The sequence below is a fragment of the Lissotriton helveticus genome, chromosome 3_1, assembly GCF_964261635.1.
Source record: "Lissotriton helveticus chromosome 3_1, aLisHel1.1, whole genome shotgun sequence".
Lineage (NCBI taxonomy): Eukaryota > Metazoa > Chordata > Amphibia > Caudata > Salamandridae > Lissotriton > Lissotriton helveticus.
Genome location: NC_136061.1, coordinates 582,769,008 through 582,795,923, shown reverse-complemented (window position 1 = coordinate 582,795,923; position 26,916 = coordinate 582,769,008). Strand labels below are relative to the sequence as shown.

The following is a 26,916-nucleotide window of genomic DNA, read 5'->3' as shown; positions in this document are numbered from 1 at the left end:
ACAACAAGGGGTGGTGAGGGACAGAGTCTCTGAATTAAGCAGAATACTCTCACCCAGTCAAGAGATCAGGGCTAGATCCAACACCGTTTTTTAGCTCACTGCACCATCCCAGTTTCAGAACCTGGCTGTATGCAAATTAGTCTGTTCCTGTCCCAGTGCATGATGGGAACAGGGCAAACCAAACTACAAAAGCCAATTCTTACACTGGGAAGGAAACAAGCTTCCGGGGACCGGTTTCTGGCATTACAGCCGTCTTCGGCCCGGCTTGCTTGAATCCTGATGGTGCAATGAGCAAGGGACTCATGTCTGAGTATACCCTTCCACGCTTAGGGTGGACAAAAATATTTACAACAAGGGGTGGTGAGGGACAGAGTCTCTGAATTAAGCAGAATACTCTCACCCAGTCAAGAGATCACGGCTAGATCCAACACCGTTTTTTAGCTCACTGCACCATCCCAGTTTCAGAACCTGGCTGTATGCAAATTAGTCTGTTCCTGTCCCAGTGCATGATGGGAACAGGGCAAACCAAACTACAAAAGCCAATTCTTACACTGGGAAGGAAACAAGCTTCCGGGGACCGGTTTCTGGCATTACAGCCGTCTTCGGCCCGGCTTGCTTGAATCCTGATGGTGCAATGAGCAAGGGACTCATGTCTGAGTATACCCTTCCACGCTTAGGGTGGACAAAAATATTTACAACAAGGGGTGGTGAGGGACAGAGTCTCTGAATTAAGCAGAATACTCTCACCCAGTCAAGAGATCACGGCTAGATCCAACACCGTTTTTTAGCTCACTGCACCATCCCAGTTTCAGAACCTGGCTGTATGCAAATTAGTCTGTTCCTGTCCCAGTGCATGATGGGAACAGGGCAAACCAAACTACAAAAGCCAATTCTTACACTGGGAAGGAAACAAGCTTCCGGGGACCGGTTTCTGGCATTACAGCCGTCTTCGGCCCGGCTTGCTTGAATCCTGATGGTGCAATGAGCAAGGGACTCATGTCTGAGTATACCCTTCCACGCTTAGGGTGGACAAAAATATTTACAACAAGGGGTGGTGAGGGACAGAGTCTCTGAATTAAGCAGAATACTCTCACCCAGTCAAGAGATCAGGGCTAGATCCAACACCGTTTTTTAGCTCACTAAAAAACGGTGTTGGATCTAGCCCTGATCTCTTGACTGGGTGAGAGTATTCTGCTTAATTCAGAGACTCTGTCCATCACCACCCCTTGTTGTAAATATTTTTGTCCACCCTAAGCGTGGAAGGGTATACTCAGATGTGAGTCCCTTGCTCATTGCACCATCAGGATTCAAGCAAGCCGGGCCGAAGACGGCTGAAATGCCAGAAACCGGTCCCCGGAAGCTTGTTTCCTTCCCAGTGTAAGAATTGGCTTTTGTAGTCTGGTCTGCCCTGTTCCCATGATGCACTGGGCCAGGGACAGACTAATTTGCATACAGCCGGGTTCTGAAACTGGGATGGTGCAATGAGCTAAAAAACGGTGTTGGATCTAGCCCTGATCTCTTGACTGGGTGAGAGTATTCTGCTTAATTCAGAGACTCTGTCCATCACCACCCCTTGTTGTAAATATTTTTGTCCACCCTAAGCGTGGAAGGGTATACTCAGATGTGAGTCCCTTGCTCATTGCACCATCAGGATTCAAGCAAGCCGGGCCGAAGACGACTGAAATGCCAGAAACCGGTCCCCGGAAGCTTGTTTCCTTCCCAGTGTAAGAATTGGCTTTTGTAGTCTGGTCTGCCCTGTTCCCATGATGCACTGGGCCAGGGACAGACTAATTTGCATACAGCCGGGTTCTGAAACTGGGATGGTGCAATGAGCTAAAAAACGGTGTTGGATCTAGCCCTGATCTCTTGACTGGGTGAGAGTATTCTGCTTAATTCAGAGACTCTGTCCATCACCACCCCTTGTTGTAAATATTTTTGTCCACCCTAAGCGTGGAAGGGTATACTCAGATGTGAGTCCCTTGCTCATTGCACCATCAGGATTCAAGCAAGCCGGGCCGAAGACGGCTGAAATGCCAAAAACCGGTCCCCGGAAGCTTGTTTCCTTCCCAGTGTAAGAATTGGCTTTTGTAGTCTGGTCTGCCCTGTTCCCATGATGCACTGGGCCAGGGACAGACTAATTTGCATACAGCCGGGTTCTGAAACTGGGATGGTGCAATGAGCTAAAAAACGGTGTTGGATCTAGCCCTGATCTCTTGACTGGGTGAGAGTATTCTGCTTAATTCAGAGACTCTGTCCATCACCACCCCTTGTTGTAAATATTTTTGTCCACCCTAAGCGTGGAAGGGTATACTCAGATGTGAGTCCCTTGCTCATTGCACCATCAGGATTCAAGCAAGCCGGGCCGAAGACGGCTGAAATGCCAGAAACCGGTCCCCGGAAGCTTGTTTCCTTCCCAGTGTAAGAATTGGCTTTTGTAGTCTGGTCTGCCCTGTTCCCATGATGCACTGGGCCAGGGACAGACTAATTTGCATACAGCCGGGTTCTGAAACTGGGATGGTGCAATGAGCTAAAAAACGGTGTTGGATCTAGCCCTGATCTCTTGACTGGGTGAGAGTATTCTGCTTAATTCAGAGACTCTGTCCATCACCACCCCTTGTTGTAAATATTTTTGTCCACCCTAAGCGTGGAAGGGTATACTCAGATGTGAGTCCCTTGCTCATTGCACCATCAGGATTCAAGCAAGCCGGGCCGAAGACGGCTGAAATGCCAGAAACCGGTCCCCGGAAGCTTGTTTCCTTCCCAGTGTAAGAATTGGCTTTTGTAGTCTGGTCTGCCCTGTTCCCATGATGCACTGGGCCAGGGACAGACTAATTTGCATACAGCCGGGTTCTGAAACTGGGATGGTGCAATGAGCTAAAAAACGGTGTTGGATCTAGCCCTGATCTCTTGACTGGGTGAGAGTATTCTGCTTAATTCAGAGACTCTGTCCATCACCACCCCTTGTTGTAAATATTGCGGCAGGAGGTGGGCAGTGGATACAGATTTGTGCCTCAGCAGGGGGGTGTGGGGATTGAAGGAGCATTGGATGTGCAGCAAAGCAGTTTTAACAATGCAGAGCGACGTAGCAGCAAATGCCAGCAAAAGTTACAAGTACCACCTGGGTTGGTGAGAAACGGAGGAGTGGGTTGTGGGGCAACTGCAGGGAAAGCAACAGGCAGTAGCAGGAATTTGTGGTCACACACACGCATTTTACCAGAACGGTCCTAGATACATACATGCAAGATAAGCTAAAAAAATATCTCCCTCTTATGAACCCTAACTTGGCCAATCTTTTTTAAAAATCTTTCGATTGTGAGTAAAAAGAAAAAAAACAGTACAGTGCAACATCATATTGTGCAGCATCAAGACACAATCAATCAATATTACTCTTCCCAATAGACTCCTGACCCCCCCTCCCTCCAAACAGCCCGCAAACAAGTTACACAATTGTCGCAGCAGCTGCATGTATCGGACTGTCCGATCGGCCAATCTTAATCTGTTGTGTATCCTGTAAATTCGCAAAACTAAATCTGTGAGCAGATCTTTTTTTTTTTTTTAGCTCCCAGTCTCTGGAATGCTTTACCATTCATTGTACCTTCGATTGATCCCTAGTAAAAGTCTGTTTAAGGCCCAGCTGAAAACCTTTCTGTTTTGTGAGGTGTAAATTCCGTTCCTACTTCCATTACAGTCAAAGCGCAAGATCGCCTCTTATGATACAGCAGTTGCGCTGCTAAACTAAACTTTCTTCCGTCTTCATTTGATCACAGACATAACTGGGAGCAGGCCAGTGAGTCAGGGGTTCTGTTTTTAAAGTAGAGCACTGGCGAGTTCACCATCCATCTCTCAATACAGTACACACCCCAGAAAATCAATCAATTTGAAGCAAAATAGGTTTCCCAAGGGCTGCAAAAGATCAAAAGCCAACATCAATACACCATCCCTGCAGATGCAATACTCATTTCACGATAGTTCCAAAGTCATTTTCGCACAATGCAGATAAAACTCATCATGACCATGTCCAAGCCATCGCTGCACTCTTTGAAGAGGACAATTTAGCTACGCCATCTCTGAACTCTTTGAAGATGACAATATAGTCAACGACAAAACATTTTAATTTCAAGGTCAAATCATTGCTTCTTCATGATTGATATTAATATAGTAAACAGTATAAATAAAGGTGCAGCCATTCGAAACCCATTCATTCGTCCTGAATTCGTTTTTCGCTGCTCACAAGATGCACTTTTAAAATGTTACTTTCTTATGCATAATTAAGCAGTAAAAGCCAAATAACTTAAAACAAGCTGGCCTGTGGCAGAGAACTGATAAACAATAAGCGAGCTCAGATTAGTTGCTGCTGTATACCCGGAGCAGAGGAATTGCAAAAGGATGGCGAGAGCATCAGTCATTAAAGGAAGGTGTATCCATGGGCTCCTTACACTGAACAGTCCAGAGGCTACCAGAAATCTACAAGCAGTTGGTGGTGTAGAATAGAGAGTCAGGCCACAGGAAGGAACAAAGTGGTCAGGAAGTAGTTGAGGATGTGAGGTCAGTAACTGTTAAAGTCCAAGAGCAAAGTCAGCAGAAAGCCTTACAACACGCAGAATCCACAGGTGGTTGAGGATAGGAAATTAATAGAAAGTACAGCATAGGCAGGCAGGGCAGGCGTTAGAAAGCGTCTGAGTTGTGCCACAAGCAGATATAGTAAGTAGGGAGAGAGGAAGATGCACCATCCAAGCAATTTGATGATAGCCATAAAATCAAATACAATATTCACTAGTTCTTTAGTCCTTCGGCCTTCAAATCATGGCAATTCCAGAACGTGAAGCACTTTCAATCGCTATCCACAAGGGAATAATACCAAGACCTCATTTGAAACTAGAAATCTAAATCTCAGATTCCATCTATAAGAGGTGTCATGTTGTCAAGCTCTGCCACAATAACCTAGATGACCAAACAGAGGTCAGAGCACCAGATGGAATCAGGACAACACTTCCTGTACTCCACCCACCAATTAGAAAGTACAAGGGACAATTGAAACTCTTGAGGCAGCGATCAGGTTAGAGTGCACATAGAGGAGGCTAGCTTACCACTTGTAAGCCTGTGATGTATTAATGAGGAAATTCATAGAAATAAATTAACATCTCATGCAGACTTGCGTGCTGAACAGCTCTGCCATGACATTACAAATGAAGAAGGGGATGAGCCATGTCTGTGCATGGAGCACACTGAAAATGGACCACTAAGATTTAACTACAGTTGGCACTAGCAGCCAAGCTGCATTAATATATATATAAAGCATCTTCCCATTGCAATTAACTTATTAATTGACTCTAGCATCTTGAAGCCCGAACAAAATGAGTGTAGCATCCACACCCAGAGTGCAGACCAAGGCTTTGGGATTGCAGCACCTCGCTGCACAAAAGAAGTCACATGTTGAAGATCAAGTCCCATACTTGAGTAAGGCATTAAGAGACCGAGGGAGGAGGTAAAGAGAATACCTCCTCTCCCCCACCCGTATCTGACTTAGCACAGTCTTTTAAAACAAGTGCTTTGGTTAGGAAACAAAGGAACAGTATGTGATGTTGAGGGAAATGAGATCTTACAGGAGGGGAAAGAGTCTGCACTTCTGAAGACAGGCCTCCTCCTAGAAAATCATTGGAGCCGCCATTCTTAAGTCAGGCCTAACTGATCTGAACGTAATTAAACCCAAAGAAAGGAAGTATAAAAGAAAATCAACAACAAAGAAGACTGGAAAATTGTCCAGGAACAAGTAAAAAAGCAGGAATTAATAGAGTAATAAATAGACTAAACAAGTAAACAAAATAAAAAAGGCACAGTCAGCAAAAAAAGAGGAAGAGCAGAAATATGTTCAGACAGAAAATCACGAAAAACTACAGTGTCATACCTGCAACCCCCAACCCAGAAGAATCAAATGTTGCTGATAATTAATACGCAAAAATATTCGCAAAAATCATAAAATAATTACTGCCTGCTCAATCAACGAAGTACCAAAAGGTACGAGTGTTCAATGCTAAACTCCTGCCTATGCAGAACAGACTACAAACAATATACCATTAACCTAACATCACAAGAAAAAAAAAGGGAAACCAATGGATAAACTCAATAACTGCAACAGTGGGTGACAAGGGAAAGGTACATCCTTTGAGAGATTAGGGATAAGATGCATATCAATGATCAGGCTGAAGCAAAATAAAACTGAGGCAGAAAGGCAGAGAAGAAAGAACAAGCATTTTGGCTAAAATTCACACACAAACAAACATATGCAAGAGTCTGTAACGGAGTTGGGACGAGCACGAGGGAATGGTGGAATCCTTGCCTTGCTGAATGTACGTCTCCACCTTATCCACAGCCTAACGAGTGGGAGGACGAACTGAGCGGACCGAACGACGAGAGAGAAGAGAGCGGTGCCTTTAAATGGGAGTATACATCAGAGAACGAAGACCCAGCCCCGAGTGATGTCAGCAGCCCCGGATTGGGTAAAAGACAGGAAGTGTTGTACACGGGGTGTGTATTCACCACGGAGGAGAAGGCGGAAGGAGGCAGAACGGAGGAGAGCGAACGAAGCGGAGAAGGAGAAGAGGAAAACGTCTACCCGAAGGAACCCCGCAGAAGGGACGGAGGGCCCGAGACCAAAGGAGAGCCAGGAGGCCAACGACCCCGTGAACCGCCGTGCCACACTCCCGAGGGAGGAGTGTGGCTGACACAGGTACGGAGGCGTTGGGCGGCCTGGGTGGGGAGACGGAGTGCTCGAGAGTAGCGTTGTATATATCCCGGTGTGTCTCTTCCCCCTGTCGTTCCCCTACCATTCCGCTTCCTTTTACCCACCCCTCTGTACCTCATTCCATACCTTGCTGTTCACCGAGCACTGTACATAGTGGAGACAAGTATCACTGGGTTCGCCCCTCACTTCCCCGGTCCCCCTGGTGCACCTCTTATAGAGGACTGTGATCTAACGGCATCCCTCTTTGTTGGTCTCTTCCATGGCACGGAGTCGGCGGTATCCGGTGTATAGAACCCCCCCCCCCCCCCCGACATCAGTGAAGAGACGGAAGAAGACCTTCGCCACGGACCACAGCACCTTTGCCCGAGAGAGACTGACCTTCAGACACAGAAAGACGCTTATGTCACACCCTAAGAGAACACTGAAAATAAAACCTTCTTTGAATCCAATATCTGGTGTCACGGTCGTCCCTACTCCCACGCCTACAGAGTCATAACCGACAATCCAGACCAAAAGACTGACATAGATGCAAAGGAAGAAACCACAGTCCAGTCAAAAAGAGAATGATAGCGATGCAGCAAAACATACAAGCATAGTGCCACATGCCCACCTATGGAACACTGTAAAAAATGTAGGAAGGAATATAATTTTGAGAAAATGTGCAAAAGAGCCTACAAAGAAATTTGCGAGAAGACAAAAGACACCACGAAGTGTCGATATCCAAGGGCTGTAAGAGTTCAAGTTCAAGTTCAGGAATTTGTATAGCGCGCTACTCACCCATAGGGTCTCAAGGCGCTTGAGGGAGGGTGGGTGCATTACTTATCGAATAGCCAGGTTTTTAGTTGCTTTCTGAAGGGGAGGTGGTTCTGTGTAAGTCGGAGGTGAGTGGGGAGGGAATTCCAGGTTTTGGCCGCTAAGTAGGAGAAGGATCTTCCTCCCATGGTGGATCTGTTGATGCGCGGAATTGCGGCGAGGGCTTGTTTGGATGATCGTAGTTGGCGGGTGGGTGTGTAGAAGGACAGTCGTGTGTTGAGGCATTCGGGTCCTAGGTTGTAGAGGGCCTTGTGTGCGTGGGTGAGGAGACGGAACGTTATTCTCTTATTGACAGGGAGCCAGTGGAGATCCTTCAGGTGACCGGAGATGTGAGCATGGCGGGGGATGTCCAGAATGAGTCTGGCTGAGGCGTTTTGGATGCGTTGGAGTTTTTTCTGTAGTTTGGCTGTGGTTCCGGCGTAAAGGGTATTTCCATAATCCAGTCGGCTGGTGACCAGTGCATGGGTGACTGTCTTTCTTGTTTCAGTGGGGATCCAGCGGAAGATTTTTTTGAGCGTGCGTAGGATGTTGAAGCATGAAGATGAGACGGCGTTGACTTGTCTGGTCATCGAGAGGGAGGAGTCTAGGATGAAACCCAGGTTACGTGCGTGATCTGTAGGTATGGGTGCTGTGCCCAGAGCCGTAGGCCACCATGAGTCGTCCCAAGCAGAGGGGGATGATCCTAAGATGAGGACTTCCGTTTTGTCCGAGTTAAGTTTTAAACGGCTGTTCTTCATCCATTCGGCTACTTCTTTCATTCCTTCGTGTAGATTGGTTTTGGCGGTGTTTGGGTCTTCGGTGAGGGAGAGGATCAGTTGGGTGTCATCTGCGCAGGAGATGATGTTGAGGTTGTGTTGGCGCGCGATGGATGCGAGGGGACTCATGTAAACGTTGAAGAGGGTGGGGCTGAGTGAAGATCCTTGTGGTACACCACAGATGACTTCGGTGGCTTTTGATTTGAATGGGGGGAGGCGGACTCTCTGGGATCTATCGGCGAGGAACGAGATGTTCCAATCCAAAGCTTTTCCTTGTATTCCGACGTTGTTGAGGCGTTTTATGAGTGTGCTATGACATACTGTGTCGAATGCGGCGGAGAGGTCGAGTAGGATGAGGGCAACTGTTTCTCCGTTGTCCAGTAGCATTCGGATGTCGTCCGTAGCTGCGATGAGGGCGGTTTCGGTGCTGTGTTTGGCTCGGAAGCCGGACTGTGAAGGGTCGAGGGAATTGTTGGATTCAAGGAAGGTGGCGAGTTGACTATTGACGGCTTTCTCAATGACTTTGGCAGGGAATGGGAGTAGTGAGATGGGGCGGTAGTTCTTGAGTTCAGAGGGGTCTGCTGTGGGTTTCTTCAGAAGGGCGCTGAGCTCGGCATGTTTCCAGCTTTCCGGGAAGGTGGCAGAGTTGAAGGAACAGTTGATAACATCGCGGAGATGGGGTGCGATGATGGAGTCTGCTTTGTTGTAGATGTGGTGGGGACATGGGTCGGTTGGCGATCCTGAGTGGATTGAGTTCATCAGGCGGATGGTGTCTTCCGTGGTGATTGGGTTCCAGGCGATAATGTTGTGAGAGTGCTGTTTTGGTTCAGAGGTGGGTGGAGTGGGTTGTTCATCGGATTCGTTTTCAAAGCTGTTATGAATGTCGGCGATTTTGTTGTGGAAGAAAGAGGATAAAGAGTCGCAGAGGTCTTGGGAGGGAGTGATGTTGTTGGTGCCGGCGGTGGGGTTGGTGAATTCTTTGACGATGTTGAATAGTTCTTTGCTGTTGTGGGCGTTGTTGTCGAGTCGATCCTTGAGTGCTGATTTCTTGGTGGATCGGATCAATCAGTGGTGTTTGCGGGTGGCGTCCTTGAAGGTGGTCATGTTGTCAGAGGTTGGGTTTTTTCTCCAGGTTTTCTCGAGGGTACGACATAGTTTCTTGGATTTCTTAAGGTCATCGTTGAACCAGGGGGCCTTTTTGTTACCTTGTTTGATCTGATGGTTTTTCAAGGGTGCTAATGTGTCAGCGCTGTGGGTGATCCATTGTGTGAGATTGATGGCAGCTTTGTTTGGGTCCGATGATATGGCAGGAGGGTTTTCGTTTAGCGATGTGAAGAGTTGGTCGGTGGTGATTTTGTTCCAGTTTCTTCTAGGAATAGGTTGTGGGAGGTTGTTGGTCGTGGTCTTGTTGTAGCTGAAGTGGACGCAGCTATGGTCCGTCCAGTGGAGAGCTGTGGTGTGATCTAAGGAGATGTGTTTGCTGGAGGTGAAGATAGGGTCGAGCGTGTGCCCAGCAAGGTGGGTGGGGGTGTCAACAAGTTGTTTGAGTCCGAGATTGGCCAGGTTGTCCAAAAGGGTGGTGGTGTTGCTGTCGTTTTTCTTTTCCAGATGAAAGTTGAGGTCTCCCAGTAGAATGTAGTTCTCGGAGGTAAGGGCATGTGGGCTGATGAAGTCGGTGATGTCTTCGTTGAATTGTGTGCGGGTTCCTGGTGGTCTGTAGATGAGGGTGCCTCTGAGTGTGGTCCTGGGGTCGGTGTGGATCTGGAAATGAAGGTATTCGGCGGTCGCGAGGTTATCGTCGGAGCTGGTCGTGATTCGGATGGTGTTCTTATGGACGATGGCGATGCCTCCTCCCGTTTGGTTGATGCGGTCTTTACGGATGATCTTGTAAGCGTCCGGGATGGCTATGGCAATGTCGGGCGCTGAAGAGTCGTTCATCCAGGTTTCTGTAAGGAAGGCGACGTCCGGCGATGTAGAGTCGAGTAGGTCCCAGAGTTCAGTGGCGTGTCTGTGGACCGAGCGGGTGTTCAGCAAGATGCACTTCAGGTGGTTTCGGTCGGGGATGTGTTTGGAGGTAGTGGAATTGGTGTGGGTCCTGGTGCAGGCGAACTTGCAGGAGTGGCAGGCGAATGGACCATGGGTGTGTCCTGGGGTAGCTACGCAACATTGGGGGGAACGTCCGGGGTTAATGGCGAGGATAGTAGCGGCGTCATACGATAAGCGATTGGGGTGGGTATTGCGAGGAACAGGGGGTCTGGCGCTGGGCGCGGTCCAGGCGTGGACGGGCGTAGACGGGCTTACCTTTGGCGCACCTTCGGCGCGACCGCTGCGCGTGACCGCTGCGCGTGACCGCTGCGCGGAGAGGCATCTGTCATATGTGGATAGTGGTAGGGGGAGGGGCGAGGGAGTATCAGCTGGGAGGCGGGGAGCGGGGCGGAGAGCCGGGCTGGGGGTCACAATCAATAACAACAAAATGGCTGCAAGCCAAAAGGCGACCAGGACGAGCTTGGGGCAAAGTTGGAGGTATCGGCGGTCCAAATCGCAGTTAAATCGGCACAGTCAGGCACGAGTCGGAAAGCGGGCACAGGCAGCAAGAATGAGCAAATAAATAAATAAACAGTGAGCAGTCAAGCGGCACAGCGTAACAATGCAATTTAAGGCAGAGGCAGCAATGTCCAGTCAATCTACGGATAATGCGCAGTCTCTATTTAGGCAATGGCAGATCAGTTTCACTTCAATGCGTGCAGCAGAGGCAGTGCGAGCAGCGCTACGATACCGGTTAGTGCTTGGAGCAGCATGGGGAGCAACCGCCTTCGTGGGACTCAGGACGGTCACCTAAGGAGCTGCTCCTAAGAGTGAAGAGGAGCAGCTCCTGCAAGACCTCTGACGTCATGCACTACATAATCAAGGAGATTATCATCCACAATATTGTTCAAAAGCTTACTCTTGTCATACCAAGGCAGTAACTAATAACCATTCATAGTCTGTGATGAACACAGTACAATAAAAAAATATCTTTGTATAAATCTCCTCATGGGTAGTCATCCTGCTTGCTTGATGTTCGACAGAAGAGCATCTTTGAATTACATCTGTGTTACAGAACACAGGAAGATGAACACAAGCTCAGATTTCTTCAAACTGTTGTCAAGGTTTACAACTGGATGGCCAGAGAACCACTAATATGCTTTGGCACGTTCGGGATGACGTGCTTACAAAGATGATACTACTGAAGCTAACACATGTAATGCTTGGACTCATCTCGGGTGAATGTCTTCTCAGCTCACATACAGCTGAACAAATACATCGAAGTGACATTTTCTGCATGGTGGACAATGATACACTCAATGTTCTCAAACTATTCATAGGATTGGGAAAAATGTAAGACTTCACACAGCACTTGCACATCCATGAGAACATCAAACCAGCTGCACAACATCCAAGGAGAATACGGTTGCATCTTAAGAGAGCAGATGAGGAACTAAAAGAACTACTAATAGCTGGCATCATTGAGAAGTCTTGAGGACCGACTCCATGGGTAGTCACGATAAGAGTGGTACAGAAACGCAACCAATAGGGCAAGGTATGTATGGGCATGACCCAAACACCACCATATAACAACACCACCTAAGACCTCACCTAATAAACATGATCACACTTCTACATGGAGTCAGAGAATTGTCTTAATTGGACCTCAATAAAGATACCATCAACTAGAGAGATACAAATAATCTCAGCACAAAACATTCACCACACATTTGGGATTATTTCAGCATAAAACACTCATTTCTGTAGTACCATCAGCAGGAGAGATATTCCAAGAAGCCGCCAAGAGGGTCATCAGATCCACTGTCAATGCACTGAACTATAGTCATGACATTCTAGGGTTCGTATCTTCTGAGCTCAACAAGACGCTGAACAAGTGTGTGAAATCCTACTTGATGCAAACTTAAACCTGAACACAAAAAAGAACTCAAATTCAATGGGGACATTATTGATTAAAGGAATGCGCTGAGATCCAACTAAATCAAGGATCACAAAAAACTCTTTGACCCCTAAAGACATCATTGATATACAGTCATTTCTAGGATTGGACTGTTACTGCTAAAAAGAAAAGGTACATAAGGGTTTGCTTACCAAGAGTTAACCAAGCAAGGATGCATCTTTGAATGGGCCTGGGAATGTGAGCATGCATTCCAAAAAATTAAAATGAAACTAATCAGCAGCCCCACCGATAAGGCATATTTCGCCCTGGCTCTATGCATTGAACTCACAGTGGAAGCCAGCTCATTAGACCTAGGAGCCATTCTAGCACAACACGGGAAAAGTGACAACTTTTGCCAAATTGTATCCTACGTCAGTCATAACATTTCTAAACTAGACAAAAATAGTCTGGTGGTAAGGTGGGCATGCAAACACTACCACATTTTCATCTATAGAAGCAGTTCAATATAGTGACAGACCATCAGATGTTACTAAAACTAACTGGGAGCCAAGATGCATACCCAAATTGAACAAAGGAGAATCAATCTTCAAGAACATTTGTACACCACCACTCACAAACCAGGAAAGGCCAATAACACAGGGTACTACAAGTCTCCATATCTGCTGAAGATCTCAAAGAAAACTATTTAATGAGTTGAAGAGTATATCAAATTTGGTGCAGGCTAAGCAACACCCTGATCCACGTCTTTGCATGCCATTGGGAAAGCCACTGAAATGTACCCCACATTGACAGAGATCCAGGCAAGGACACAAGGATGGAGGACGTAGCTATCAAAGAATTACCCCCTTTCCGACAGATATAGAATGAGCAGGCCATAACTACACATGACATCCTACTGTGAGATATCAGAATAAAAATCCACACGGCCCTCAGAAGAAACATTTCTATTTTGGAACATGGAAGGCACCAAGTAACTGTAGCGACCAACAGAATACTCCATGAGGGTGTGGTTTCCCAGCTGCTGCCACTGCTGTTCCAAATGTCCGCTGTCACAGAGGGTGTCAGCAGCGCACTGCACTTGATTACTTGGGCCTTTACCATCAAGAAAATGTAAACTCATGATAATGGATGAGTAGTCACGTTTTTCAACAGCAAAGCAAGTAGCATCGATCAGGGCAAAGAGTTATACCTGCAAGTTATACATGCACTGGACGAAATCTTTGCAATCTAAACAAACCGATTCGTGTTTCTCACTGACACGGACTTTGAAATTGCTCTGTGAATAACTTTTCGAGCCATCACCTTACTATGACTTTTACAGACATGCCTGACTTGCTTTCTCAATGACCAACAACACACCTATGGTGGCGAAATATGGTTACTTAGTGGATATCAGTTACCTTGAACTCGGGGGTTTTCCTTTTTTGTCCTGGGAGGAGCTGTACTTCCTGCAGAGAAAAAAAACAAATATATTCAAATTTGCACTACGTTTAGTAGTCAAAGTATTCTGTCTAATACTATTGTGCAATTAAGCATCATGGCTGACTGTATTTTATTAACAGCACACGTTTTGGACTTCCATAATAAAATACAGTGGAATAGGGGGAATAAAGGAAAGATAAAGAGAAGGTTAAAAAGAAAGGATAAGAGAAAATGAGGAGGTATGTAAAAGGTGAAAAAGGATAGAGAACAAAGATTGACTGGAGGAAGAAACAGTTGGAAAATTGGAGTGGAAGAAAGAGGAAGACGAAAAGGAGAAATAAGGAGAAAAAGAAAAGATTAAAGAATGAAATGCAGAAAATGAAGAAAGGTGGTGAGGATTAAGAGGGAAGAGGGCAGGTTTGAGAGAGAAATGAGAGAGGAAAAGGGAAAGATAAGAGAAAGCAAGGAGAAGGGGGAGGCAGAAATAAGGAAAGAGGGTGGCAAAGGCGAGGGAAAAATAATGATGGGGAATACCGAGAATGAATTAGAAGAGAAATAAGGGCGAGAGTGCTTGGAGGGTGGCCCGAAGAGGGTTGAGGTACGAAAGGGGGATAAAGGGAGAGAAAGAGCGAGGGGCGAAATAAAAAACAAAATGTGCAAGGAGCAAATGCCAGGAGTCAGAGAAAGGAAGAACACATTAACCAAACGTAGAGAGATGCTTAGGGGCAGAATAATGGGTTTATAAGGGAAACCAAATCCCAGCAACCACGTCAATGGATAAAGCACTCTTGGGAAAGCAAAACTTACAAGCACACCTTAAATTGTGGGCACAGGGCATTACAAACGTGGCTGTACCAAGGATGGATCCTCGCTCGACTAATCAGAAACCATTCCTGGAAAATTAGGTACAAAACTAATTATGCTAACATGATAATCTTTGCCACTTGTAGGCATTTATTATAATTTAGTCCATGCTAAAACAGTTTATTGCTTTGTTACGGATATTAAATACTACAACCACAGCTAAAGGGGTGAACGTAGCACAACTCAGATGGCAAAGCCACTCAGAGCCTTACAAATAGGTAACTGTTAGAAATATAAATCCTCAGAGACCAGATGAGATTAAAGCAGGTCTATTTATTAACCATCCACTCTCCTCACTGGAGAGGGTCACAACATTCCAAGGCAAGCTTCAGGGTGGGGCATACCAACAGGGTCAAGAGGGGAAGGGGAGGATGGAACGTACCACTATGGAGATTAATTACAACACATCTCCCTTCCATAGGGTGATGCAGAGTAAGAAATAGAATATCGGCTTAGGGTCATGACTACGCCGTAGCGCCATAGAAAATAGGAGGAACAAGAACACAGAACATTACTCAGGTGCATTTACAATTTTGTCAAAGCTCCACCATTGGCCATTCTCAAGTTGGACCACATTCTTAAGTACTTTAGCAACTTTACAAGGCATGTAATATTTGCTTTGGGTAGCTCCCACTTTGGTGTTCTTTCTGACTTGTACTCTATCACCCACCTCCCACTTGGAATCCTTCACCCCGTGCTTGGTGTCATACCACTGTTTATACCTATCTTGGTGGAGTTGGATTTTCTCTGCTACTGTCCCCTGGTCTGCTACCCTGGGTTCACCTCCGCTCAACCAACTGGGATTCAATTTGGTGCAAGGTTCACGCCCACGCAGTGCTACGAAGGGAGAGATTCCTGTGACCTTATTGGGGGAGGTGTGATAAGCCCACAGGCCCCTTCTAAGGGACTCTTCTATATCGTGTCCATTGGTTGCTGCTAATTGAATATGTTCCTTTACGAATCTGTTAGCTCGTTCAACTAACCCATTGGCTTTGGGGCAATATAAGGCAGTAGTTTCATGTTTGATGTCCAAACTCTTGAGGAATGCACGCATCTCTTCCGAGCAAAATTGCACTCCGTTATCAGTTATCAAAGTCATTGGAATGCCCTCTTCCACAAATACTCCGTTTAAAAACTCAATCACAGTCTTAGTGGTGACGGAGTTGACAAACTTCTGTTTGATCCAATGGGTTGTATAATCGATTAATACCAGCATGAATCTTTTCCTCTCTCCCAGTTCTTGCATAGGCCCGATGATGTCCATGGCCAGCTTGCTCCATGGTTTAGTTGGCACTTCCACAGGGGATAATGGTGCTTTCTGCACTGTTTTTGACTTGTCCCTTTTAGCGCACGCCACACAATCTTTAACAGCTTGTTCGGCCATGGCATCCATCCTGGGAAACCAGAAATTGGATCGGACTCTGGCTTTAGTGAGGCTGCGCCCTAGGTGACCTTCATGTGCCAAGTCGATTACCTTTTTCCTGAGGCCTTTGGGAGGAACCACTCTGTGATTACGATAGATTCTGCCATCTATGAAACTTAGCTCATTTCTCACTTCCCAAAACTCCGCAACACTAGTTTCGAGTTCATTTTTCTTGCTAGGCCATCCCTTCTCCATGTACTTCCTCAGCACATTTATTTCCGTGTCCTCCTTTGCCTCTCTTTCCCATTCCACTTCAGTGATAGCAGGTGTTTCTGTCATCAGGATAGGACTGTCGAGGGCTTCTTCTTTTTCTTCCATTTCCGGTAATGGTGACCTCGACAAGAAATCCGCAATCTTGTTTTCCTTTCCTGGTACATACTCCACTCTGAAATTATAGTGTTCCAGTCCCAAGATCCACCTGCTGATGCGAGGAGTGCAATTCTCTAATCCTTTCACGGAAAAGATGAAGGTGAGGGGTTTATGATCAGTTCGGATGGAGAACCTTAAACCCCACAAGAAGAACTTGAAATGTCTAACAGCCCAGAAACAGGCAAGGGCTTCTCTTTCAATGACGGAATAGTTTCGTTCTGGGTTTGTGAGACTCCGGGATGCAAACGCAATGATTTTCTCCTCATTACCGCTTTTCTGTATGAGTGTTGCACCCAGACCCTTATTCGAAGCATCTGTGGCTAGGATGGTTTTCTTGGAGGCATCAAATGTTCCTAATGCTGGGGAGGTTATCAATTCCTCTTTAAGCAATTTAAGCACAGCATCATGCTCGTCGTCCCATTGGAATTCCTTGTTTTTCTTCAGTAATTCCCTCATGGGCTCACACTTGGCCGCAAAGTTCTCCACGAATTTTGACATATATTCTAAAAGACCTAAGAAGGATCTTAGTTCTTCCTTGTTCTTAGGACTAGGTGCTTCCATCACAGCTTGGATTAAACTGCCCTTTGGTCTGAAACCATCCTCTGTGATCTTGTGGCCTAAGTATTCTACTTCCTTCACTTTTATTTTGCACTTCTCCTTTTTCACTGTAAGGCCGGCCTCCATAAGTCTGCTGAACACCTGTCTCGCAATCCTATCATGTTCTTCCTCGGTTTGCCCATAAATGAGGATGTCGTCCTGGAAACACATGGTGTTCTTTACTCCTTCCAGGATTTTCTGCATAGCCTTCTGGAAAATGGCTGCGGCGGACGCCAGCCCAAAGGGCATCCTTTTGAACATGAAGGCTCCTGATGGTGTGATGAACGCCGTGAGGGGCCTTGATTCGGGATGGAGTTCAATCTGGTGATATGCCATGGACAGGTCTATCACGCTGAAGTATTTAGCTGGACCCATGGTGCTCAGCATCTCATTGATTATAGGCAAGGGATGTCTCTCGACCCATATATTATCATTTAGGCTGCGCAGGTCCACACAGAGGCGAATACCTTCTCCACTAGCCTTGGCCGCGATGACAATAGGGGCCAGCCACTCAGTGCTGGTTACAGGTTGGATTATATCCAACTCGCAAAGTTTGCGCAACTCCTCTTCCAGTGGAACCTTCAACTTGAGGGGTACAGGGCGTAGTCTGTGTACTACTGGTCTTGCATTATGCTTCAACTTGATTCTGTGTTGGAACATGTGTAGGCAACCCAGCTCATCTCTGAATAGTTTTCCAAACTCCTCACAAATATTGCCCTTTTCCCAGGACCTGTCAGTGAGTAAAACTTGCTCAGCACTATTGTGATCAAGGATAATGCCCAACTCCTTTTGGTGAACCCATCCCAGTAAGTTGGATCCTGACTCTACTACATACATTGGACCAAAGGTCTCCCTGTCTTTAAATTGTATATGAACAGTCTTCATGCCCACTAGCGGTATTTTACCCTTGTTATACCCTGAGGGAGAAATGTCAGGCATTATTAATTGATTCACATTACAATTCCTCATGGATTCAAAATCACCACGGTTAAGTAAGGTGTACGGCGAACATGAATCTGCATACATTTCTACGCATTGGCCATCAAGGAAAACATCACATTTTGGGTAAATTGCATTTATGGTACCATCAATGTCTTTTACCTGCAAGATTATTTTCTCTCTCCTGGGTTCTATACATTTTACTTCCCTGGCTGTATTTTTCCCTGTACTCCTACTTTCCATTCTGGTATGTTGTTCGCCATCTCTACATACTCTCGCAAAGTGCCCTTTCCTATTACATTTTTTACATGTGACGAACCTGGCAGGGCACTGGTAGAAGGTCGCAAAGTGGTTATTACTACCACACCTGTAGCACTTGGGACCCTTCTCCTTCTGATCTTCTCTCATACTGTAATTATCTCTTGACCTGACCTTACACACTTCAAGGCAATCCTCTTCCTCATTTACAGAAGCTACTTCTTCTCCATTGCCCCTCATCTCCTTGATACATCTAGCAGTGTGCTCTACAGATTTGGCTACTTCCATAGCCTCTCTTAACCCTGGGTTTTTAGCCAGTAATTTTTCTTGAATGCGTGGGTTATTGGTACACCTTACAAGTTGATCCCTTATAAGGGATTCTGTTAAGTTCCCAAACTCGCACAACTGTGTTAAACCCCACAAAGCAGCAATGAAATTTTGCACAGATTCTTGCTTACCCTGACACCTTTTGAAAAACTTATGGCGCTCCAGAACAACATTTATCTTGTCCCCAAAATGTTTTTCTAATTTCTCCATAGTTTGCTCATATACATCTGCACCTGTTTCATCTTCGCCCTCCTGTTCTAGCATGGGAAGAGATTCATATACTTTACGCCCTTGCCTACCTAAATTATGTAATAGAATATGTTTCTTCCTATCTGGCTTGTACTTTTCGCCACCCACCGCTATCAAGTACGATTCGAAGAGTTTCACCCACTCCTTCCAACTGATTTCTGGTTCCCCTATCTCATTCAAAAAGGGTGGGGGTTGGCTCATACTTGCTGCTGCCATGGCTGACTTTTAGCACGGTAAAACCGATGATCCTAGAGTACACTTGCAGAAACACAATAATAACCAGGAGACACTCAGTAAAGGAATACCACAAGAACACTATAAGGGGTAAAGTTCCTTGTAAATACAGTAATCCAAGGAGAATTGTCTTCTCTCTCTCCCTGTTATATGTAAACTGTAGAATGTAGCATGGGGCAAGGTCAAGACCATATAAATGTAGCTGGATAGTGCCCACAAAAGCAGCAATACTATGCAGGAGGCAAGGTTCCTTGTACTTAAAGAGTTAACAAAATTTTGCAGGCTACCGGCCCTCAGCTGCTGGTGCGCCGGGGAAACGTCTCAGGCATCCGGTGAGAGGAAACTCAGACGCTGACAGGAATTCACCAGATTACCGGTCCCCCCAGCTCCTCACGGACCGCGGAAACAGCAGGCTGTCCAGATCTACGCTACAGCGAGGCGTCTCAAGTGTGCCAGCCCTCACTCCTTACATCGATGACATGGCAAGCCCCGATCACAAGGACATCGGCAACGCAGGCATTCCGAGAAAACAGGACCCGATGATCCTTCAGACGTAGGCACCGTGCCAGGGGTTGACGGACCGCACGCGACCACAGGTAAGCTCAAATTATTTCCTCATCCAAAGGAGCACTCGGTCAGCTTTACTCACGCCAACCCTGACAGGCAGTCAAAATATGGATAACCGGAGTTCTTCTTGACCGGTAAATCCTTAGCAACAACGCACACGCTCAACAGTTGGAAGACACATTGCTGACAGGCATAAGCTCTTCATGTGATCAACTGCAGAATGCAAGGTTTCGTACAGGGACGGATGACAGGTGGTGTATCACACCGCTCAAGTGATGAAGAATTAGGTCTCACCTCCTATTCCCTGTCATTATTCCGACCGCACCTCTAGATATCCGTGTCGACACAGTCCAGCGGAGTTCCCAGGATAATTGTCACTTCCAAAGCGATCTTCTGGAATGAGGCTGCGTGCGTGTGGAGAGAGAACTCAAAGTGGAGATGGTCAACTACCGCCCCCTGCGCAGTCCGTCGCCAGTGTTAGAAATATAAATCCTCAGAGACCAGATGAGATTAAAGCAGGTCTATTTATTAACCATCCACTCTCCTCACTGGAGAGGGTCACAACATTCCAAGGCAAGCTTCAGGGTGGGGCATACCAACAGGGTCAAGAGGGGAAGGGGAGGATGGAACGTACCACTATGGAGATTAATTACAACAGTAACCTTCACCCCCCCCCACACACACACTTTTTCTAGTCTATTTACTGCAACTCTTCCCCATTCATCGTAACCCAAGGCCCAAGCAGGTATATTTGTTTAGGTTGAGAAGCCCCAAATATCTTAAACTCCCACCCAGGCCCAGCCTGCTCCGATCTTCTGTGCACTTGGCTAATATTGACGGTCAGAGATCCCAGTTCATCACAGGAGCTGGGGAAGGGAGCCTGGCGCAGTCTCTGCAGCGGAGGAGCTTCTGGAGGATTCAGGCTTCGCTGCCTCCAATGAAGCCCCATCAGTGAGATCACCACTTTACTGCACACTATACCAAACACCACTTTACATCTATGTAAATAGCATATGGTGAATGGGGGGTGGGAGGGTGGAGTAAGGTTTGTTGGGTTTATAATGACCCCACTTACTGGAGTCTCCGGACTGAGGGGTATCCCTTCAACTCAATCACAACCTATACCTACTCGCCACAAGAGGTCACAACAGACCACACTACTAACTCTAAACACCTTTCTGAGATACCACAGATGGCCATGCAACTCTTCAGAGGCCACACCAGCCTATTATATCCATTAGAAAGTCCTCTCTGTCTATACCAGTAGATGCCATGTATTTGGGGAGAGAAAACCGCACATCTAAGGTTTCTCCCTAGGCAACTCTCTTCCTATATTCGTTTGGACAGAAGCCCTGTTCCAAGATGTACAAGGGCTCTCGGTCTTCTGGTCAGTAACACATGTGAATCCAGGATCCTATGTTCTGCCTCATAACCAGACTTTGACACCCTTATATGTGCTTCCCTTTGAAAAAGCTTGGACCAACTATTTATCTGTACTAGCTCCATTTAAAAAGAAATTTAATTTTAAAAGGGAGCATTGTTTATATCGGACTTCATTTTGTACGAGAAAAACAAATAAACGGCATACATTTCTGTTTGTGGACAAAGGATAAAGATCGGTATTATTGGGCCAACATAAATGCATATTTTAACACTTATGCTAAAACAACGAGCAGACAAAACAACCGCAATGGGCCAATGATTTGGCAAACTGTAAGCCAACAAGGGCTGCATGAGTGATGAGAAGCAGGCTCGCGAGAAACTCTGGTGGTGTGTGCAAGCATTTACTTGCAAGGATTGATAAAGGATTATGCACACATTTTAGAAAGAACAGTAGTCTCCACTTTGGAAGATCTACCTTCAACAGAGAAATATCCTGTAAACATAAATCTTCTAAAAGGCGTCAGTGAAGACTTATGTGAAAAAATAACTGAATACACGGGGGTGAAAAAAATATGGATTCCACTTGTAAAGATAGGTGGTTACACATGCAGGTGGAATGTAGACTTGATTAAGGTACAATCCAAATACATACTTACACACAGGAGCACATCAAAAGAAATACATATAAACATTCATGCATAAATTCATATAAACATACACAATCACTGACTTGATTTTTCAAATAAGTAGTCTGAATTTTCTTTGAACATTTAAATCCAAGTCATGGACTTGCAAAGCAGAAACATTCTAATGAAAGTCTATTAATATAAAAAAATATATATTTTTAACAGGACCGTAGGTTATAGAGCCACAGTACAATAAGTGTAGAGAATGAGAACATGTAAAATAAATTTGCCGTGCAGAAATAATACCTATATATTTTAATTGTTGCAGTTAGGTGCTGAAGGTTTAAGCCCTCAAAGCCCTTCAGTTGCTCAAGTGGGTAAAAATGTGTAGAACTCAACAGTCAAGCCACATAGTATAACAGCCTTAAAGGCCAACACCTTAAGAGGATAAATAGAAATATCCCACAACAATAGAGCGCATTGAAGTTATTAAGAACAGTCTTAATACACGCCAAGCCCCTATGAAAGTAGCCACAGAGTTAGAATTACTGGAGATAGCACTTACTACCAACTACTTTATGTTTAATGGTAACTACTATCAACAATGCTTAGGTACATCTATGGGAGTCGTTTTTGCTCCAATTCCAGCTAATCTGTTTGTGGGCAAATTCGAATCTGATTTTGTCCTTACTAATCAAAAACCCTTCCAGGAGAACATCAAGTGCTGGGAGGGGTACATTGACGATATTTTCATGGTTTTGATGGGGTCTGAAATTGACCTCATGATCTTTATTAAATACTTGAATGAATGCCAACCCTTTCTGAAATTTACATCTAATCATGACACAAACACCATACCTTCCCTTGATATGAAGATTAAACATCTTGACAGTCAGCTCATTGTGTCCCTCTACAGGAAGCCCACTGAACACAACACCTTATTACAATATATAAGTTTCTATCCTTGAGCTATGAAAGATGGACTTCCATTTGGTCAATTCCTCAGGCTTCGTAGGAACTGCTCATTAAAGGAAGACTTTTTGTTTTAGAGAAAGGATCATTCTGAGCAATAAATTACGTGAGAGATTACCCCAAACGCCGGATCAGAAATTCCATGAAGAGAGCTTGATTCAGTCTAAGGGAACAGATCTTACAAAAACATACTAAGGCCAAAATGAACAAAATTGTCTGTGGGACTACATTCTGTCCCAACACGAACAATACCGTGAAAATCATTAAAAAAACACTGGCCAGTATTTAGAACGATGGATACATTTTGGAAACTCCCACTTTTCTCTTACAGAAAAGGTAGAAATATAAAACAGGCCCTTGTCCATGCTAATACAGAGAGGATCAGAAAGGACAATATCATTGTGTCTAGATGGGGTTTACAGCCCATCATTGGCCACTATAAATGTGGCATCTGTACCGCCTGTGAGCTTACTTCGAACACAAAAACATTCACACACAAGCGAACAACAACGACCTTACGACACCACACTAACTGTGCATCCATCAATGTTGTTTATTTTATATGTCCATGTGGTTTAATGTATGTTGGTCAGACTACTCAACAAATCAGAAGGAGGATTTTGCAACATAGGAGCAGAACCTGGTGCGGGGTCCTCACAGCACCATTGGTTCCTCACTTTGTGGAGAAGAAAAACACACCGCAGATGACATCAAATGGCTATGCCTGGAACAAGCAAAGTTGCCATCAAGAAGAAGCAACATGAAGTATCTCCTTCAAAGACTTGAGTGTAAATGGATAGATAGTTTTAATACAATAAGAAATGGACTCAACGCCTGTGATGAATGGTGTAACTTTGTTTCCTTGATGCACTAACCAAATTCTTACTGCTTATTACTGGTGTCGACATACTATACACTCTGTAAAGACACACCTCTTTCTTATGTATAACACTCTCTGAAAAGACACTCCTCCTGGTTATCCATGTATAATTCTAAGCAGATTCTCTAGTTTCACCAGTAATCTTTTTAAAAATGTTAAATCTAATATGTAAAATATGTTTTTCTATTTATATCATCCATTAGTGAGCATAGACGCTCACTCATGCCAATAGACCGGTGTCATTATATAACCCACCTCACTGGTGGCCTGCCTCAGTAACATGGTATGTCCTCTCATTCTGCGGCCATCGTAGAGGGACTGCTTCTACGTGCAGCATATCTCACCAACCGCGATCTCTTCCGTACGGTGTTTCACTTCACATGGTCACTGTGAGACATGTTGGAATCACCCCTATCCTTGGGATAGCCTCCACCCACAAAGAACGACTACTGCCACAGTGTATGCTTCACATGCTCACCGTCAGGCATTTTTACCACTCGATTTACAAACTACCGCAGAGGCTCAGCCCTTGTGAGAAGTCCATTTTACCAACCGTGGGTTGGACCCCCACTTCCTCACTTCCAGTTACGTACTTTTAACATTTATAATTATCAATGAAGGATTTTGTCTGTATAATTCTTTCAGATAATCAATCCCTGATATTAATTAATTACAAATCGCCATTGTGAAATGCCCATGTTCACAGTAGGCATGCTGTAACTCCATTGGTCCATGAGTTGCATCTGACTTTAGGTGAGTGTCAGTTAATCTATTAATTAATTAATTACAATTGTTACCATTCAGCTCCCCTGTGACCAATGCCTTCTCACAGTAGGGGGTGCTGCCCTCATTGGATTTCGTTCTTTCACGAATTTCCCAGAGACTAGACAGAATTCTCATGTTTCCCAGTCAAGACAGTACGTACTTCTTAATTGTCTACAGAATATTACACTATAATAGATCATCCACATTTTTCTAATATTGAGCCCGTTTCTTCAGACCCCTGTCATCTCTAGTTGAGACCCTATTATCCTGAAAAGGTCAAAATGCATTCGACATGATCATGGAGAGACAGACAAATGTTCTCGCCTTTTGCAGATAAAACTATTGAATTCATGTATCCATGAGTGTTTGTAACTGAAACTGCTGGCTCGTATTGGTATCAACTAATAACCTTCTTTTGCTGATTCCCAGTTTCACTTTTCTCATTACTTCCTAGGTTCTGGTTCGATTACACACTTGGGGATTGTTGCTACTATTCTTTCACTATACACTACCTAAATTATTGTCCAAATTTGTGTTTGTTTTTTAATAAAACTCGGTTCGGCTGAACCGTGTTACATATTGGCTGTGTTATCATTGCTTCTTCTAAATGTCTTTAACCTTTCATTGATGTGTTTTGGATTCAGTCTGCACAAGAATATCTGTGATATTTATAATCTTTTTGAAGGAGTTCGATGTCAACGCATATTTCAAGGATTATAAGCAACACCAGCTGCACACAACCCTTGGGCCCTTGCTCACAAGCAGAAAGGGTTGGCCACCAGGCCCGGACTGGCCATAGCGGGCACCGGGTAATCCCCCAGTGCCCCGCACGGGTGGGGGACGGTTTTGGGCCCCTGAGGGCCGTTTTTGCAGCATGCCTGCAAAATCGGCCCTGTACCAAAATCGGCCGAAAACCGGACCCGGCAAAGAGCTCAGCGGCACTCCCAATCCCCCCGAGTGGGGAGGAGGGCCAGCCGAGTACTTTGCCAGGGCCGGTTTTGTTTCCCAGTCCGGCCCTGTTGGCCACAAGACCATATGTAGAGTCTAGCCATGTGCAAAGTCTCCCATTCACCTATCACTATTAAAGCAGCATAATGGAAGTGCGTCCTTTCTTCAAAGTTTAGCAGCTTTGGGTGCATGTTATGTACCAGCCCCTGTACCACTGTACCACCTGGATTGTGAAGGAAGGTTACATTTGTCCTATAAGGTAAAAACACATCAAAGAGGCCTTGTGGCTGCTAGGAGAGTTGTTTCCATGTGTAAAGTAATAGTAACATACACTATTCATATTTCTTCACAAAGTGCATGTGTGTGCAGTTTCTAATGCGCAAAGCAAGCCAAAAGGCAGCAGAGCGCTGTACCTTGTCAAAGGCAAGCATTTAGTCAGTAAGTCATGAGAGGTAGCGTGTTTATGGACTGTGAAGGCATTGTGATGTCAGATTTTTAAAAAGAGGTTTGTCTACTCTTTCCTATATTGCAGCAACCTTGGGGCGGTCCTGATATATACGAGATAGTGTTCCAGATTCTGGCTGCATAGATGGAAAATACCTTCTCTTTTGACTTTTTTTTACAGTTCTTAGCCTGCAGTCTGATGGTGTTCTGGCTGCAGGTGTGTCGAGAAACAACAGAGATGGTGATCTTGTCTGATCATGACAGCTTCATAAATGATTCAGCTGGTTTTGAAGATGATGCGGGCCAGCATAGAGAGACAATAGAATTACATCTGCAAGTGGGTGATGTGATCATATTTCTTAAGAACCTGGGTGAGATAAAGCTGCACTGTCTAGGATATCCTTAAGGGTGCTCAGTGGACAATCTGGGAGGCCACTGAGCAGGCTGTTACCACCATTCAGATACAAGAGTATGAGGGCTTGAACAGCAGTTCTGAAGACACTTTGGAAGAGCTGGGAGAAGGAATTCTTTGTTTTCTTGCCAAAGTGTTCCTTGAGGGTGAAAGTGGTGCCCAGGGTGAATCCAAGTGACTTGGCATTCAGAGAAAGTAGGGGTTTGTACCAGTCAACGTTCAAGTCATTGAGCCAGCGTGTATCATTTCCTACCCTTGCCAAATACCTGGAAATCGGTTTTTGTTGGGTTAAAACAGTTTGTTTTTCTTCTTGCCAATCTTGCTCTACCGTGATAAAACATGTATTTGACCTTTGAATTGTAGTAATATGTGAATGTGCATTTATTAATACAATTGCTTTAAACAACGTACTATCGTCCATATTTATTTTAACTACCACTGCAGTGAAAATAAATGTGTTCCAATAAGACATTATGGAGAGAAACTGTAATAATAAATACATTACTGTGAGCACCACTCAACAATGGCAACAAACACCATATTACACACACACACACACACACACACACACACACACACACATATATATATTTGCAAAAGGCGAATCCTCCTGAGTTTCTTGAAGATCCACGAGCCTCACCAATCGTAAGTGTTCAAATGTAGTTTATTCCTCAGACAGACGCGTTTCGACCACAGCATTGGTCTTGGTCACATATACATATATTATACATACATACAACTCCAAAATTCCACCAAGTGTCTCGCTGAACTCAGGACGGGTGCTTTCTCCATAGGCGAGGCGGACTCGTTTTCAATCAGACATGCTTATCCAAAAGGACGGGGAGAATTCCTTCAAGTATACTTGTGGCAATAAATTGAAGGAAATGTCCCCATGAGTGCTCTGTGTCGTCCTTTTGGATAAGCAGATATAGATATAGATATATATAGAGATATATATCAAGGTATTCCGCTTTTCCTGTGCAA

At 45.1% G+C, this 26,916-nt stretch overlaps 1 protein-coding gene across 5 annotated transcripts in view; it reads right to left on the bottom strand.

The window, feature by feature from the left end:
• Nucleotides 1-26,916, bottom strand: part of ADARB1 (adenosine deaminase RNA specific B1) — a 964,894-nt gene that overhangs the window by 672,836 nt on the left and 265,142 nt on the right. For all 5 annotated transcript variants that reach the window (XM_078680556.1, XM_078680553.1, XM_078680555.1 and 2 more), the window contains exon 3: nt 13,654-13,701. The gene's annotated coding sequence lies outside the window, so the exon portion shown is untranslated. The remainder of the gene's footprint in view (nt 1-13,653; nt 13,702-26,916) is intronic.